The following is a 17,835-nucleotide window of genomic DNA, read 5'->3' on the forward strand; positions in this document are numbered from 1 at the left end:
TTCCAGAACTGTAAGAAATAAATGTTTTATGTTTAATCAGGAAAGAAAGGAAAAGGAAAGAAGAAAGGGAGAGAGAGAAAGAGAAGGAAAAGGAAAGAAGAAAGGGAGAGAGAGAAAGAGAATGAAAGAATGAAAGAAAGGAGGGAGGGAGAGAAGGAAGAAAAGGGAGAAGGGAAGAAGGGAGGAAGGAAAGGAGAGAGGGAGAAAAGAAGGAAGGAGAGAGGGAGGGAGGGAGGGAGGGAAATGAAAAGAAAAAGCAAAAGCAAGGAACTCTAATGGATTACTATAAATCTTTCTTCTACTGCTAAGATTTTTGGCCATGTCCCAAGTCCTATTATTTATTCCCAGCTCTGCCTCTGAATCATAACATTATAAAACTGTCAAAGGACTTTTAAGATGCTGTAATACTGCCTATCATGTTACAGATGAGAAGACTGAGGCCCAGAGAGGAGAGACCTTCCCACAAGCACAGGAATACGATTAATGGCTGAGCAAAAACTGAATTCATGCTTCCTGATCCGAGGCTAGTCTCCCTCTACCACACCAAAATCTGGCCCCGACACTCCTGAATGACTCAAGCGTGACAATTACATCTTCAAATATTCACACTCAGTGGGAGAGAAATGAGGGCCCAGAAACAGGAGTAACATGGAACCTTCTGACAGGACTAGAAATGGAAAGAATAGACTGATGAAGTCTCACCATGTAAACCAAGCCTGAGTCATCAGATCCTCTGCTTAGCTCTCAGCTGTAAGGTGCTGGGGACTTTTTAGGAGATGGTGAAGACCCTCTCAGAACCAACAGTCGGCCAGGCATGCTGGCTCATGCCTGTAATCGAAGCACTTTGGGAGGCCGAGGTGGGAGGATTGCCTGAGCTCAGGAGTTCGAGACCAGCCTGAGCAAGGCGGTGAAATCTCTACTAAAATACAAAAAATTAGCTGGGTGTGGCAGCAGGCGCCTGTAGTCCCAGCTACTTGGGAGGCTGAGGTGGGAGAATCGCTTGAACCTGGGAGGCAGAGGTTGCAGTGAGCCGAGATCGCGCCACTCTACTCCAGCCTGGGTGACAGAGCGAGAGACTTTGTCTCAAAAAAAAAAAAAAAAAACCAACAGTCACACCAGAGCAAGCCCTGTTTTCTGGAGTCAGGGGAGGAAATTCCCTCTCAGGTGCAAAGGATGCCTGATCAGACCCCTCTCCAGTGGGGACACTGGGGACTGTGGATTTTCCGAGAGCACAGTCCCGATGCATTCCATCGGCACAGCTGTGTGCAGGGGGGTCGGGGTAGGGGGCGGGCAGTTGAGGGGAGGAAGGAGTCAGGCTGTGTCGAAGTGCTGCACTGATGACCCGTGCCACCACGGGACTCTTTAGGGCTCAGCCTCCTCATCTGGAATGTGGGACAGGCACTTTCCTGTTCCTAAACTCACGATTTGTTATGCATTCATTTGAAATGTTCACACTGGGAGTAGCACACTGACATCCCTCTGGGGGCCAGGCACACGAGTGGAGGAACTGGAGGTGGGACAGGAGGCGTGGTGGCAGCTGGGAACGTGAGCCCGTGTCTGAAGGGGGCCGTCCCTGCTTGCTGCAGTCCATTATTGCCAAGTGAAAATATGGGCCAGTGTGGCTAGTGTTTCCAGTTTTTAAAGATAAGTAGGAAATGAAATTTTTATGTGAACTCTTCTAGCTATTAAGCATTGGCAGCCAAAAGTGCTGTGCCTGCCAATCAAAACATGTGTGCCCGCTGAATCCAGCCTGCATACTTCCAGTTTGCAACCCTGCATGCGCTCCTGTCCCTTCTCTCCCATTTTATAACTCACACAAAGGTCTGAGGGAGTGGGGGTGGGAGCCCAGGCAAGGACACGTTAGAAAGACCAGGGCCTTTGGAGTCAGCCAGACTTGAGCCCAAAGCTTTGATTGGATAATTTCAGAAGTATGCGGCCTTAAACATGGTATTGAATTTCTCTAACTTTTCTGTAAAAGAATTTCTCTTATTGGGTTGTTTCAAGGATGAAATGAGATGATGTATGTATTAATAACAAGTCTGAGCCGGACATCAATAAATGATAGTGACCTACACCAGGTGCTTAATGAATCCCAGCAGTGGAAAGGTCCTGAGGCCTCATCTAGTCTGGTCCCACCAAATGAGTGTCTGCCTCCTGGATGCATGGGGACTAACCACTCCCAAGGCATTCCTTCCACTTTGGGACAGCTTTGAATGTCAGAAAGTGTTTCCTTAAGACAAGCTGAAATTCTTACATAGTTGTTCTGCCATCTAGGATTATAAAGATGAAGCTTAATCTCTTTTTCACATAAGAGAACTTTGAAGGAGACTGTCACTCATGTCTCTTATTTTCCCACCCAGTTCTTTATATTTTTAGATTAAATATTTCAGTCCTTTCAATTGCTCCTTGCCAGTGAAAATAACAAAATCATCAAATTACTTAATGTTCACAACCCTATAAGGCAGGCACCCATTTTAAAGATGATGACAATGAAGTGTAAAGGGATTAATAATTTGCTTGAAATTCCTATTTGTAATATCCCTTTTGAGGTGTAAACTAAACAGTAAGTCTAGCATCACCTAAGTCTGGCACCACCTTTATTCTGGGTGCTATATATTTCTTTCTTTCTTTCTTTTTTTTATTTTTATTTTTGAGACAGAGTTTCACTCTTGTTGCCCAGGCTGGAGTGCAATGGTGCCATCTCAGCTCACTGCAACCTTTACCTCCTGGGTTCAAGCGATTCTCCTGCCTCAGCCTCCCAAGTAGCTGGGATTACAGGCATGTGCCACCATGCCTGGCTAATTTTGTATTTTTAGTAGAGATGGGATTTCACCATGTTGGTCAGGCTGGTCTCAAACTCCTGACCTCAAGTGATCTACCTGCCTGGGACTCCCCAAGTGCTGGGACTACAGGCGTGAACCACCATGCCTGGCTGGGTGCTACATATTTCTTAATGTATCCCAAGATTGGATACATTCTCTTGGTAAATATGGAGTCAACTGAAAGTCTGAAGTCTATTGCATGTGTGCTGTCTCAGTCATGGCTTCCCCCATCCAGTATTAGGGTAGATAGTGGGTTTTGCAAGCCAAATACAGGCCTTTATATGTATTCCTGCTACATCGCATTTTGCTAATCCCTGTTCACCGCTCTAGTCTGTTGGAAAATTTGGGGATTATGATTTAGTCACATGATGTGATTTTGACCCCCACATTTGTCTCATTTTCTCAGTGTGCCCTCAATTTCCTTTTTAAAGTCAAGGAAGTCAGGTAAGACTAATCTACTTAAAAATCCCATGTTTCTTTCATTTGACAAAGACTTACTGAGCACCTTCTGTGTACTATACCCTGTGTTGGGTCCGGGGGCTATCATGGTAAGCAGGATGGCCTCAGTCCTGTCCTTAGAGCGTGTGAGAGGTCAGTCCTGTGTGAAAGGTCAGCAGGAGCACCATCCCGAGTTTGGGAGGGCCTAGGGTGGTTCCCAGAGGGGTGATATTTAACTTGAGACCTGAAAAATGACGAAGAGTGAGCTGTTACAGAAGAGCTGGGTGGGGGAGTGGGGAAGGGTGGAATGTCCCAGGCAGAGCACCCCCCGTCTACAACCCTTTTACTGTTCTTTTCCCATCATGCTTTGCAGTATGGTTAATTGTAACTCATTTTCTTTGACCCACCAAACTGGAGGCCCCCTAAAAGTTGTGGGTATCATCTTTGTACTTCCTACTCTGTCTGGCACAGTGTTTTTCACACATAGGGATTACTACTGATCACTGCTGCCTCCTAAGTGTTAGGCAGTCTATATTATCTCATTTAGTCTCCTAATAGCCCCCGAAGTAATACTCTTCTCATTTTACAGTTGAGAAAACCAAGCTCAAAAAATGATAATAATGAGTGGTAGTATTAATAATAACAAACACTTACATAGTACATACTACACACCAGACACTGTCCTCAAGGTTTTGCACATATACACTCTTGACTATGGGAGGTGGTTACAGGCAAGAACTTTGTTGCCATCTCTGCCATGTGCTAGTTATATAACCTCGAATAAGTTACTTACCCTTTCTGAGAAATAAATGGAGATGACTATGATAATAATTTCCCACTAATACCATGATCAAGGCAAGGATGTTCTCTCTCACTACTGCTTTCCAACATCACATTGGAAGTCTTAACTAATGCAATAAGACAAGAAAGGGAAATAAAAGGTATATAGACAGGAAAAGAAAAAATAAAATTGCCTTTGTTCACAGATGATGTGATCATCTGTACAGAAAATCAAAAAGACTCAACAAAAATACCCCCAGAACTAGTAAGAGATTATAGCAAGCTTGCAGGACACAAAGTTAAATTCAAAAGTCAGTTGCTTTCCTATATACCAGCAATGAAAACAAGTAGAATTGAAATGAAAAACACAATACCATTTGCATTAGCACCCCCAAAAATGAAATACCTAGACATAAATCTATCAAAATATGTATAAGAATCTGTACATATGATGAAAACTACAAAACTATGATGAACAAAACTGAAGAAGAACTAAATAAATGGAGAGATATTTCATCTCGGATAAAAAGATTCAATATTGTTAAAATGTCAGTTCTTCCCAACTTGATCTGCAGATTCAATGCAATCCCAATCAAAATCCCAGAAGTTACTTTGTGGATATGGACAAACTGATCCTAAAGTTTATATGCAGAGGCAAAAGACCCAGAATAGCCAACACAATATTGAAGGAGAAGAACAAAGTTGGAAGGTTGACACTACCTAACTTCAAGACTTACTACAAAGCTATAGTAATCAAGACAGCGTGATATTGGCAAAAAAATATACAAGTAGGTCAGTGGAACAGAATATAGAGCCCAGAAATAGGCTCACATAAATACAGTCAACTGATCTTTGACAAAGGAGCAAAAATCATCTTGTCAATAAATGGTGCTGAAAAACTGGACATCTGCATACAAACAAACAAACAAAAAATGAGTCTAGACCTTACACTCTTTAGAAAAATCAAGTCAAAATGGATCATAGAGACCTAAATGTAAAATGCAAAACTATAAAACTCCTAGAATATAACCAGAGAAAACCTAGATGAACTTTGGTATGACAATAGCTTTTTAGATGCAACACTAAAGGCATGATCTACAAAAGAATTGATAAGCTGGATTTCATTAAAATTAAAAACTCCTGCTCTGCAAATGACAACATCAAGAGAATGAGAAGACAGGGCACAGATTGGGAGAAAATATTTGCAAAAGATACAGCTAAAAAGAATTGTTTTCCAAAACATACAAAGAATTCTTAAAACTCATCAGTAAGAAAACAAACAACCCTGTTTAAAATGGGTCATTCCACCAAAGAAGACATACAGACCACAAATAAGCATATGAAAAGGTGCTCCACTTCATGTCATTGGGAAAATGCATACTAAAATAACAATGAGAGACCATTACCTACTTATTAGAGCAGCCAAAATCCAAAACACTGCCAACAGCACATGTTGGCAAGGAGGCAGAGTGATAGGAATTGTCATTTGCTACTGGTGGGAATGCAACATGAGACAGCCACTTTGGAAGATGGTTTGGCAGTTTCTTACAAAACTAGCCATTCAACTGCCCTAAAATTGAGCAATCATGCTCCTTGGTATTTGCCCAAAGGATCTGAAGAGTCAGATCCACACAAAACCTGCACAGGGATGTTTACAGCAGCTTTATTCATTATTGCTAAAACTTGGAAGCAGTCAAGATGTCCTTTGGTAGGTGAATGGGTAAATAAACTATGAACATAATTATATAATGAATATAAAAATATATAAACTATGGATATAAAAATATTTATATGATGGAATATTATTCAGCAATAAAAAGAAATTAGATATTAAGCCATGGAAAGACATAGAGGAACTTTAAATGCATATTACTAAATGAAAGAAGCCAATCTGAAAAGGCTACATAACTGTATGATTCCAACTACATGAATTCTGGAAAAGGCAAAACTATGGAAACAGTAAGAAAGATAAGTGTTTGCCAGTCGGGCGCGGTGGCTCACACCTGTTATCTCAGCACTTTGGGAGGCCGAGGCGGGTGGATCACGAGGTCAGGAGCTGAAGACCAGCCTGGCCAACATGGTGAAACCCCGTCTCTACTAAAAATACAAAAATTAGCTGGGTGTGTTGGCGGGCACCTGTAATCCCAGCTACTTGGGAGGCTGAGGCAGAAGAACCGTTTGAACCCAGGAGGCGGAGGTTGCAGTGAGTTGAGATTGTGCCATTGCATTCCAGCCTGGGCAACAGGATGAGACTCCATCTCAAATTAAAAAAAAGAAGATAAGGATAGGTGTTTGCCAGGGGTTGGGATGAAGGAAAGGATGACTTAGTAGAGCACAGAGGATTTTCAGGCAGTGAAAATACTCTGTATGGTACTGTAAGTGGATACATGTCATTGTATGTTTCTCCAAACCCACAGAATGTCCAACACCAAGGGTGAACCCTCATGTAAACTTTGTACTTGGGTGATTATGATGTCTCACTGTAGGTTCATTAACTGAAACAAAAGTGCCACTCTGGTGGGGAATGTTGATAATGAAGACTACGTATGTGGGGACAAGGGGTATTTAGGAAATCTCTGTACCTTCCTTTCAATTTTGCTGTCAACCTGAAACTGCTCTAGGAAAAAAAAAAAAAAATCATACACACACACATACACGCACACACATCTAATTTTTAAAATGAGAGCCCTACTTCACAGGATTGTTGTGAGGATAAAATCTGTTAACGAATGCAAAGTGCTTAGGATGGCACCCAGCATGGATTAAGATCCACCTAAATGTTAACCATTCTCCTTATTAAGTAATTTGTCCAAAGTCAAAGAACTAGTGAGTATCCGAACAGGGATTTGAAACCAGTCTGAAGCCTGGATCATGTTGTTTCAACTGTAGCTTATTAATTGATATTTGATGAAGGAAGGAAGGAAGGGAGGGGTGTTTACTGCTTTAGTAAGCTACCTATTTTGAACAGCACAATCAGCTAGCCAACAGAATTCAGCAAAAATACATCAAATGACACACAACAAATATTTTAAATAGTTAAAGGAAAAACTGTAGAATATTAGAACTGGAAGGACCATAAAGATAAAAACAGATCACCTCCTCATCTCCAAGCAAGGCAAGCATTTCATTATCATTGTTAAAGTTATGAAATGCCAGAAACGTAAAGCCTTTTCAGCTTAAGGGGATTTCTTCTGAAAAAGTCCCTTGCTTATTTTTCTTAAAAGATCACTTGAGGGAGATTTTTAGAAATCCTTAAAACCATAAAGTTTTGATCCATTGTTTTTCACACTTCTTGATTGTAGGGGAAAAAATGAGAGAATATGGTCGGTTTTATTGCCTTTGGACTTCATTACCATCTTTAGATTTCTTTTCTTTTCTTCTTCTTTTTTTTTTGAGACGGAGCCTTGCTCTGTCACCCAGGCTGGAGGGCAGTGGCGCAATCTTGGCTCACTGCAACCTCTACCTCCTAGGTTCAAGCGATTCTCCTGCCTTAGCCTCCCGAGTAGCTGGGACTATACACATGCACCACCACACCCAGCTAATTTTTTTGTACTTTTAGTAGAGATGGGGTTTCACCATGTCAGTCAGGCTGATCTTGAACTCCTGACCCCAAGTCATCTGCCCACTTCAGCCTCCCAAAGTACTGGGATTACAGGCGTGGGCCACCACGCCCAGCCCATCTTTAGATTTCATAATTCCACCACAGTCATCAACTTTTCAAAGTCTTAAGTTGTGTCCAAGTAGCTTATTCAGGACTATGTTCATTCTGATTCTTTTTGAGTACTTATATAGTTCTACTAAATGCCTGACGATGTATAACTGCATTGTTGCTAGTAAATCTTAGCAATGTGGCTCTAGAGAGATGGCATGTGAAATTTTTTTCTGGTATGGATTTTAGAGAGCCCCAGAAATTGTTTTCTCTCTGAGGGAATGGCCTGAACATTTTACATGTCCACACACCAAGTGATAAGGATGAAATTCCTAGGACATCCTAGGAGAATACATGGTCTGGGGCAGAGGCCAAGGAGAGAAGATGCATTTGTTCCTGACTGCCAACAAGTCTACCAACATGAGTGGCTTCTGTCCCAATCACATGTCAGGGTCTTCTATGGTCAAACTTCCTTGGTGTTTATTGACAGAAATGTTTTTAGAAGGAAAATGTGACATGGCAGGGCTTAAAGATATCAAGAATGTCTTCCATCCAATTTTCACATAGCTGGAAAAGAAAATGGTTAAGAGTTAAGTTACTGTTCTCTAAACTCTCGCCATGTGGTCCTAATCAGCTGTCTGCCAGTGATAGATAGAATGAATAATCTCTTTCATACTTCAGCCCTAGAGGGAGTGCACAGTCAAGATGTAGAGGGGTCTAATTCCCAAGAAAAAATCTGCGATTGCAAACAACAACATCAACAGTGTGTATTTTAAACCCTAGAAATATCTGTTTCCCCTCTTTCACATCTTCATCAAAATGAAAAAATAAATCCAGCAAAACTTGACCTTGTACTAGGTTTTTGATGAAGATGTGTGCAGATGGGCCAGAAAATTCCTAGGAGTTCTTTAGAGAATTTGAAGGACAATTCTGCAGATGCATGTCAGTCTCGGGTTGCTGCCATTCTAGGAATCTCACTTGGGTTTCCAGACATGTCATCCAGAGACTGAGAGTCCCACCTTTGTTCACCCCAACATGTTCGCCAGTCTCCTGAGCAAATGCGTCCAGTAGGGATGTGAGAGGAAAAACAGGATCCATCACCCAACCTGTCTGCATTTGTGGCCTCCTGGCAATGCAGGGACTCAAGTGACTCTATGGTAGGAACCCTAGACAATTCCTGATCAAAACTTTGGAAACCAGTTCCTACTGGAATATTAGTGGTAGAAGAAACACACATTTCAGAAAATACATGGAAGGAACCACATGTTAAGGATAGAGGTGAGATGAGTAAGGGAGGGAAGCTCTTTGCATGGGCAGGGGGAGGAGAGAATGAGGCCATGTGGAAAACAGAAATTTAAAACCAGAGAAGACTCTAGACATTAACCAAGCAACATTAGATAATGTCATAGATTTCCTAAGAAATCTATGCCTAAAAAATTCAACCAACTAATGTGGCTATGAGTTTGGGTTTTATTTTGGGAGCTTTCTTGTTTTCTTCCTGCAAAATGTAAACTGTTTTTGCTTATTTTCCCTTGGAGGAGAATTTTGATGAATAGAAACAATACTTTCTCTTTAAAGTTTATCTCATGAAATTATGACAGTGATTCCATTGACATATTTTTGAAGCTTTGGCAATCTGTTCAGCCATGTGCTGCTCTCTGCCCATCACAGTGCTGACCTGCACGAAAGCATGAACACCTCCCTTTTGGTCTGGGGATGAAGGGACCACGTTCCTGGTGCATTCCCACCTTACAAGGGTCCTTCTGATCCCCACAGGGGGAAAGTGGAGGCAGCGAGGCTAGGCGATAAAGCCTGCAGATTGCTACTCTGTTGATGTCCCTGCTGGTTCCATGGAGATGTTTATTGGACTTGCCATACCAGTCTGGCAGATTGGGCAACAAACACCATCTGCCCAACCATCACCCAGCTGGGCAGTGTTGGCTGAGCCTCCTGTGTGTGCCAAATTGTGTCAGATCTGGGAAGGGATCTAAAGGCAGGCAGTGTTGGAACAACAGCCACGCCTCACAGAACAAGAATAGCGCTCCCCATTAGGGGCTATTAACAGAGCCCTCTTCACTCCTTAGAGACCCACTTGGGAACAATAGTTATTCTTTAAAAAATAAAACTCGTGCTTTAAAAAATACTCACAAATCTGTGAGCCATGGTCCTAGAAAGTAACTGAGGGACTTCACAATTACAGGATTCTGTGACTTTGCTTTTTATGTCTCCCACACAACAAACAACAGGGCCTTGTGTGGAGTAGGTATGTAATCAACATCTGCAGACCGATTCCTGCCGGTGGAAACTCCTGGGCCGAGGCTCTGAGTGGGAAAACTAAGTTCAGGAATGAAATGAGTGGATTGCACAGAGCCACCAAAAGCAGTGGACCCAGATCAGCTAAAGGAGAGGGCTTCTTTCCACAGCCACGTTTTCTCCAGGCCTGTGTTTCAGTACTGGTGTGCCCCTCCACACCCCCACCCCCCCCAAAAAATCACAGTGCTTACAATTGGCACTGCTTACCTAAATAATAGCTATGGCCTATCCTGGTAATTTTTAAACTTATTATGCTAACTTTCATAATAAGAAATACATTTTATGTCAGACCCATTAAACACACACACACACACACACACGTACATTTATGCAGGTAAAATGGATATATGTGTGTATAAAATTGAAACAAAAATAGTTTTACTAAACAACACTTACCCTTACTCTTTGCAATTTACTTGGATATTTTCTTTTCTGTCCTGGGTTGGTTTTTCTGTTTTGAGACGGAGTCTCACTATGTTGTCCAGGCTGGAGTACAGTGGCCATTCACAGGTGCAATCACAGCTCACTGCAGCCTCAAATCCTGGGCTCAAGTGATCCTCTTGCCCCAGCCTCCTAAATAGCTGAGACTACAGGTGGATGCCCCAGCTCCCAGCTTTTTTTTTTTTTTTTTAAATGCAGGTTGCAACCCATTCATTTGATTCCATAGCCCATTAATGAATTTGGAGGCACATTTTAAAAAGCCCTGCTCAACTTAGTAAATTTTTCCTCAAAAGAAAAAAATTAAATTCGAGGTTAAAAGTTTTTAATAACTATATAATCTATGTTCTTAACAATTAAAACAACAACTCATTCATAGTTTGATGTCAAGAGCTACAACTCCAGTGCAGAGGGAATAGCCCTAACCTAGCTGGATCCTCATCCTGGCTTCTCAATGTATGAGCGCTGTCTAGCTCGTGCAAGTAATTGAGGCTGTTTTCTCATATATAACATGGAAGAAATACCAACTCCCTTTTTCTCAGAGATAATTAAGTAAAAGCTCTTAAGGAAAACTGAAGTTCAGTACAAATGAGTTCATTGCATCCTCCTCAGAATCGCCACTGCACTCCAGCCTGGGTGAGACAGCAACACTCTGTCTCAAAAAAATTAAAAATAAAAGTAAAAATAAAAATAAAAAAAGAATCAGAATATCTGCACTGGTAGGATTTCTGCTCGCTCAAGGTTTCATAGCCAGGTAGAGCTTTTTATTTTCCCCCCACTAAACACGTTTATATAAAAGCATAATTATTATTCTTTCCCAGAACATCTAAGTTGTTGGAAATTCTACTGCTTTCAGTTATATTCCCAATGCATCCGATAATGTTTCTACCTCAAATTATGCTGCTCTGCAAATCTCATGAGTTTTATGCATATGGGGAAATCAACTGTGGAAAAATTTGTTGTAAAAATGCTCCAACCCGTTGACTTTAATAGAGTCAGAGAGGAAAACAATCAAGTAAAGAGAAGCAGAAGAGAAGAGAAGAGTTTCTTTTACAGGGATGAACTAGAAGGGATCCACCCACCCCCATCATTTTTGCTTTTCGATTATAATCTTTCAAGAGGAGATATTATGTTTAAATAGACCCTAGAAGCTTACGGCTAGTGAGAGAGAGATAAACTAACCTCACGGTGTGGGGTGTTGGGAGCTCAACACCCTGAGTTTAAGGTCTTGCTAACTAAATTAAAGATATTGACAAGTCTTAAACACTTTGGAGATGCCATTAAAAAACTTGTCTGGTCAGTTTTCTTACTTTACAGTCATAACTAACACATTACAATAATATTTTCAATGAAATCTTCTAACTGTGAGAAAAGGCTGACCTAGAGCCGATTTCCTGTGTAGACCAGAGTGTCAGAAAAGAAGTGCAAAAGTGCTCCTTTTTCTCTCCAAGGGGATGAGGTTCTCCTAAATAGCCCCAACATTAATATTCTTCTAGAAATTGGTAGAAGAATTGTATTCTGTTGTAATTAGGAGGTGCTTTGTAATTAGTTCCATTTCAACTTTTTGTTTATGACCTGGTATTTTGTAGCTATATTCAATTCATTTTTAAGAAAGCAATTTTTACAAATGTATACCATATTTTCCACTATTATGATTCAAAAGCCATACCAAGGGTATATCCAGAGAGGATGATGATAATGATGGTGCCTTTGCATCAATGTAATTTAGTGTGGCAAAGCTCCACCTGGCTGTGGGACCAAGTGGCCCGTTCCAGGATTCTGAGTGTCACACTGATTCCCCTCTTTCCCTCAGCCACTAAACCTCTGATAACCAAAGCCAATGAATCCCCCAATTCTATTAACTGTCCTTCCCCACCACAACCAAAGTGAACTCGGGACACCGCCTTCCACCTGCTTTGATGCACAGAGCAGGCCCCTATCTGGTCTTCCTGCCTCAGTCTTGCCCCTTCCGATCTCCTCCTGCCACTGAGAATGTGAAGGGAAAAGCTGACCACCTTATTCCAGTGCTAGCACTTTCCCATGACTCCCCACAGAGCCCTGATGTGAAGTGGATTCTTGGTCCTTCACTTGTAAAATGAAGAGAATGATGCTTCATTGGATGGTTGTGAGGATTAAATGGCATAAAGTAAATGAAACCGTTTGTTTAAGTGAAAATAAATAAATATAAGAAATTATTGTATTGGTGGAAACTTAAATTTACTAGATAATTCGGTAATTAAGTAAAGTAGTTAAATATAATTCCTTGGGTGCTTAAACTGATTTACTACATTATGCTAGAGGTTTGGTGGATTTACACAAGCTGGAATGACAAAGTGCTGATATTGATTTTTCTGAGCATTACATATCAGAGGTTACATCCTAATCAGTGCTCAGGTGGGAACAGTGCCTGTTACGCAGCAGGCAGTCAATAATGCCTAAGTAACAGTTTGTTCATAATTTGCATGCTGGATTTCATGATATGTAGACAGAGCTGCACTCCTGATTCTTTTTCTTAAAACGCTATTAGACTACAAATCTACCTTTTCAAAAGACGTGTCTAAATGCGGTTACTCATCCTCGGAGAAAAATAAAATGAAATCCCAATAATCTGCAGATGCTTATCGGGGCTGAAATCCCGCAAACATATTCTAAAGTAAATATTCAACAATAATAAATACATGATAACCAAGCTAATATCTGGCGAATAATCACAGCTGTGTATTAGGAAATGGTTGGAGTTTTATTAGTGCCAGAGACAATGCTCTGAGTCATCAGAGATAAGTTTTGTGCTCCTGAACTAAAATAAACCTGTCATGGAAGTGTTCAGTAACAATGGAAGCAGAAGATCAAATTTTCTCAGAGAGAGAGTTAATAAAATAATGAAAAGAGAGATATATAAAATACTAGGCTCCGCGGAAAAGTTATGATTGTTTAATGGATTATATCACAGTTATCTTGGACTTTAACAAGGTGTGATTATGAAACCAATATCACCCTACCAGGAAACAAATAACAAAATAGGTGTTACTATTCACAGTAGTACAGTTACAGGCCCATAGTAACTGTTTCCTAAATATTTGCTGATTAAATCAATTAGCAAACAAGATTCAGAAGGCTCTTCTATGGTTACCATTATTGATTCTAACATCTTTTAGTATCAGTGCTATTTAAAAATAGTAGTCTCATAATATTATCATACCAATTTTTCCAATGAGCTCATATAATATTCACAGTATATGTTTGTATATATATGTGTGTATTCCATAATAACCTATGAAATACAATGCGTTTCACAATCCTTCCTTATCCAAAAACAATCTTTGTGGTAGATAATTTCCTGATGTCCAGCAAATTATGCAAGTGTTTTATGATATTGGAACTTGTCATTTTCTGCGAATGGTTGTGGACTATTACAGGAAGGCAGACACGATAAATACATGACCTAATGGCCACTGCTCCCCCACAGTCTTACACGAGACATCAATCATCAATCATGGCACTTTTTCCCACTAAGCCTGGAATTTATCCTCAATGTCAATTTTAACATGGTATTCCACACAGCACCTGTTAATCCATTCGTTTATTCCTTTAGCAAGTATTATTGATTTCTTAATATGTGCAAGGCTCTCTACCAGGGAGGCACATTGCGGATAAAAGTAACCAGGACAGACATGGACTGTGCCATCCCAGGGCTTAGATGAACAATGAATTTGACACTCAAAGTCATGATTGTTTGCCAGATCTGCTCTGTTGTGTAGTTGAAATGGAACTAATTCTAAGTAGCAGTGTCTCTCCTTTGTGATAGTAGGGGACTGAGTGGAGAGGCTTGTACTTCCTGGCTCCATAAAGCCATGGTGTCTATTGAATAGTTGAGGAGTTAAAGGTGAAAATAGCTGAACACTGTTTATTAGAAAACAAAAAGAGATAGTTTTCTTTTTATTCATTTAAGTGTTTAATTTGCAAGTCAGACTGATAAACCCATAGGAGAAAGTTTTATGAAAATATTAGAATGAGTACATTTTTCTCCCTCTCCCCTAGAGAGACAGGGGCAGTCTGTGACTCACTGCAGTGTTTTCCTTTCTCCACAAATGTCGGAAAGAACACAATATGCTATGTGGAATTAGAGAAAGGGAACAGATGGCTGAGTATATGGCTTTTTCCACCACTATCAAGCATGTTTTCTTTCCCCCTCAGCTGCAAAAGTACCTCTCTGAAAGTCTCTGCTGTTAATGCTGCACCTTCTCCACCCTTCCTTATTCCTGCGTGCCATCCTTTCATCCCTGCTTTAGAAGCGGGATGACTTCCCCAAGCAAAGTTCCCCGGCCTACCTCCCACTCCTACGTGGAAGTGAGCTGACTGCATCCCTTGATGGCAAACTGCTTGGATGGTTAGTCCCTTACAGTTATCTCTACCCGCTGACCAAGTGCAAAATGTCAAAACAGAATTTGGAGGATTGGGGACATGAAAGTGGCTCAGTCAAAATCAGGCTGATGGCAGCTACAAAGAGGTTACTGTCAATAACAGGCAACTGTTCTGCTGTCTCCTAAGACTAATCCGGAATCTGGATATGTACATGTTATGCTCAGGGAAAACACTGTCTAGTTGCCTTATTTCACAAATTAAAAAAAATCTCATGGCCAGGTGCAGTAGCTCATGCCTGTAATCCCAACACTTTGGGAAGCTGAGGCAGGTGGATCACCTGAGGTCAGGAGTTCGAGACCAGCCTGACCAACATGGTGAAACCCCGTCTCTACTAAAAATAAAAAAATTAGCCGGGAGTGGTGGCAGACTCCCGTAATCCTAGCTACTCGGGAGGCTGAGGCAGGAGAATTGCTTGAACCTGGGAGGGGGAGGTTGTAGTCAGCTGAGATCGTGCCATTGCACTCCAGCCTGGGTGAGAGAGCTAGACTGCATCTCAAACAAAACAAAACAAAACAAAACAAGCAAACAAAAAACCAAAAAAACTACCTCACTAAAACATTAATTCTATTGTACTACCTCCAATGCAAAGACCCAGTTCTTGAACTCACCAGAAGGTAGACCCACAATGTATATTTAGCTATTGAAGTTGATGGTTGGTTGTTTTCTTTTGTTTTTGTTTTTTTTTTAAACCTGATTCTGTGTCTGAAATGCCTACTAATATTGCTTCGTGTTCTCTACAGCCTTGTTTGTGTGTGTGTGCCTTTTTCTTTAATCCCCTCAAGATGTGAAAATTTACTGGAACTAAACAAGGAAGAAGAAAGTGACAGGCCATTTTTATTAATCTTTCTCAGGGTTCCGATTTTACTGTGAGTTTCTACTTCTTAAAAGATTTTGCATTTCTTCCCTTTGAATGTTACTTCATTTGTTCATTCTCTAAGGAAGAAAAAACAGTATCATAAAAATTATGAATGAATGAAAATGATTTTTTTACGAGTACCATAAAGAATGAATCAAACATGATTCATTTTTACCCTTTGCACTGTATCCTGGTCAGTGCCAGTTCTCATGTCATTGTAGTAGTTCCTCAGTGAACATGAAATAATACAACATTGTCCATTGGAACCAGTTAAATAACACTCAAGATAACAGCAACATTGTGTTTATTAATTTAGTAGAAACAACAGTATTTTACAGTTCCAACATATAAGAGAATGCAGCTGTGTTAAATGACAAAAATCATGTATTCTATTTTGGGCTTCTCAATAACTAAGGAATAGAACTAAAATCCTTTTATTCACTTATTCATCCAACTATGGGCCACATACTGTGCTAGGAGCTGTGGGTACAGAGGTCACCTATACAGACCAGTCTCTCTCTTTGTGGAGCACACAAGTGACTGACCAGGCCTTGACAATTCTGGTTAAAATTGACATTCATGAAAGTGTCTACAACTAGGATGGAATCTCTTTCCTAACCTGTTTCTTTCACACTCACTAGGAAAGCAATCCTTCCAATGGACCAGGGTAGATTTATGACTCATTGCAAAGCAACAGCAAACAGAATGTAGAAAATGGAAGTCTTACCACTAATAAATATATAGATTGCAGATTCTGTTTCCTTCTTCTTTGAAGTAGGTACAGCTAGATATTTGCAGCTGTAGAAGCCAGTGTGGTTTGCTTGAGCTGCATTCAAGGTCAAAGTACTGCAGAATTGTTTGCCATTTCTTCCACAGGCAGATTTAGTTATGCTCAGCCTTTTGCTTTCCTTACTCACCGTTTCAGGCAAAGACCATTGATGGGCTGCTTCCCCCCTGCAATCACAGATAAGAAAACAAAACGTATTTATGGCTGGGCCCTGGGCTCAGCACCAGTTCCTAAGTATTCATTTTATTAGGAAGTGGAAGTCCTCTCTTAAGTGTAGTCATCTTCCTCTTTACGGGAAAGCAACACATTCAGAAAAGCTGCAGAACAATACTCAGAATGAAGACGCAGAACTATCTGGGCATCCCTTCCCCCATTTCCCTGAGTGAGTAATGCTCTCCCTTCCCCATGAATCCCCTTTCATGGGAAGCTGGAGGGTATGGTTTGCACTTTGCAGATCACAGGAGATCACTGAGGTCCCTACCTTTTTACTCTGCCAGAGAATGATTGTGCCTTAGGCATGGCGACTAGATTATTCCCAAACCAACACAGTCACTTACCTGCATTGGAGATGCAGTGTCTGGCCTGCTTGCGTGACGTGCTGGGTGCCTTTTAAACTCAGTTCAGGACCTTTTAATTTTGAACCTGAACTAGATCCTGAAAAACAAATTTTTAAAATGTGTTATTTATAAGTTGCCTTCTAACCTCTTTTTAGTTATCTTTCCATAAAGGTTTTTCATTTTTAATTTATTTACATATTTAATGTACTTGCATCTTTAATTTATAAGCAAAAGATACACTAATACAAATTTCTCTTAACACAATTTTTTTCTAGCTCTACCCTTGCTCATAAATATTATATATCCTTTTATACCAAATGACCTAAATAACATCCAAAAGCCTATTTATGTAAAATGTTAATGGATTCATATAGGTTCAATGCAATTATATTAGAATATATAACTTGTTATGATATTCAAATATCTAATAACTTAGTAAAAACTTTCAAGAATAAATGTCAGTGTCATCCAAAATATATTTTCAATACTGAACTTTTTCCAGTGTGGCTCATCTAGTCCTGTAGGCCTGTCTCATCTTTTTTTCTGAATAAAAAGTACAGAAATTTTCCTGGGCTCTGGACTTAGTGCAATCATTAGTTGAGCAATGATATTTTTGGTCAATCATTTCCCTTTCTGAACCAGTTTCCTCATTTGGAAAACTAACTTTAGAATCGAAATCAGTTTTAGAAGCCATTTGGTTTGTCTTACATAATCTGTGAGTTCCCTCCATAGTGGTACAGTCAAAAGGGAACTGTTTGCACGCTTACGTGACA

At 40.4% G+C, this 17,835-nt stretch overlaps 1 protein-coding gene across 1 annotated transcript in view; it reads right to left on the reverse strand.

The window, feature by feature from the left end:
* The window catches only part of FLT1 (fms-related tyrosine kinase 1), a 168,521-nt gene extending 151,832 nt beyond the window's left edge, over positions 1 to 16,689 (reverse strand). Inside the window, exon 1 of the mRNA XM_011999979.1 lies at positions 16,446 to 16,689. The gene's annotated coding sequence lies outside the window, so the exon portion shown is untranslated. The remainder of the gene's footprint in view (positions 1 to 16,445) is intronic.
* Between the last annotated feature and the right edge of the window lie 1,146 nt (positions 16,690 to 17,835).

This window comes from Mandrillus leucophaeus, unplaced genomic scaffold (genome assembly GCF_000951045.1).
Source record: "Mandrillus leucophaeus isolate KB7577 unplaced genomic scaffold, Mleu.le_1.0 Scaffold61, whole genome shotgun sequence".
Classification (NCBI taxonomy): Eukaryota; Metazoa; Chordata; class Mammalia; order Primates; family Cercopithecidae; genus Mandrillus; species Mandrillus leucophaeus.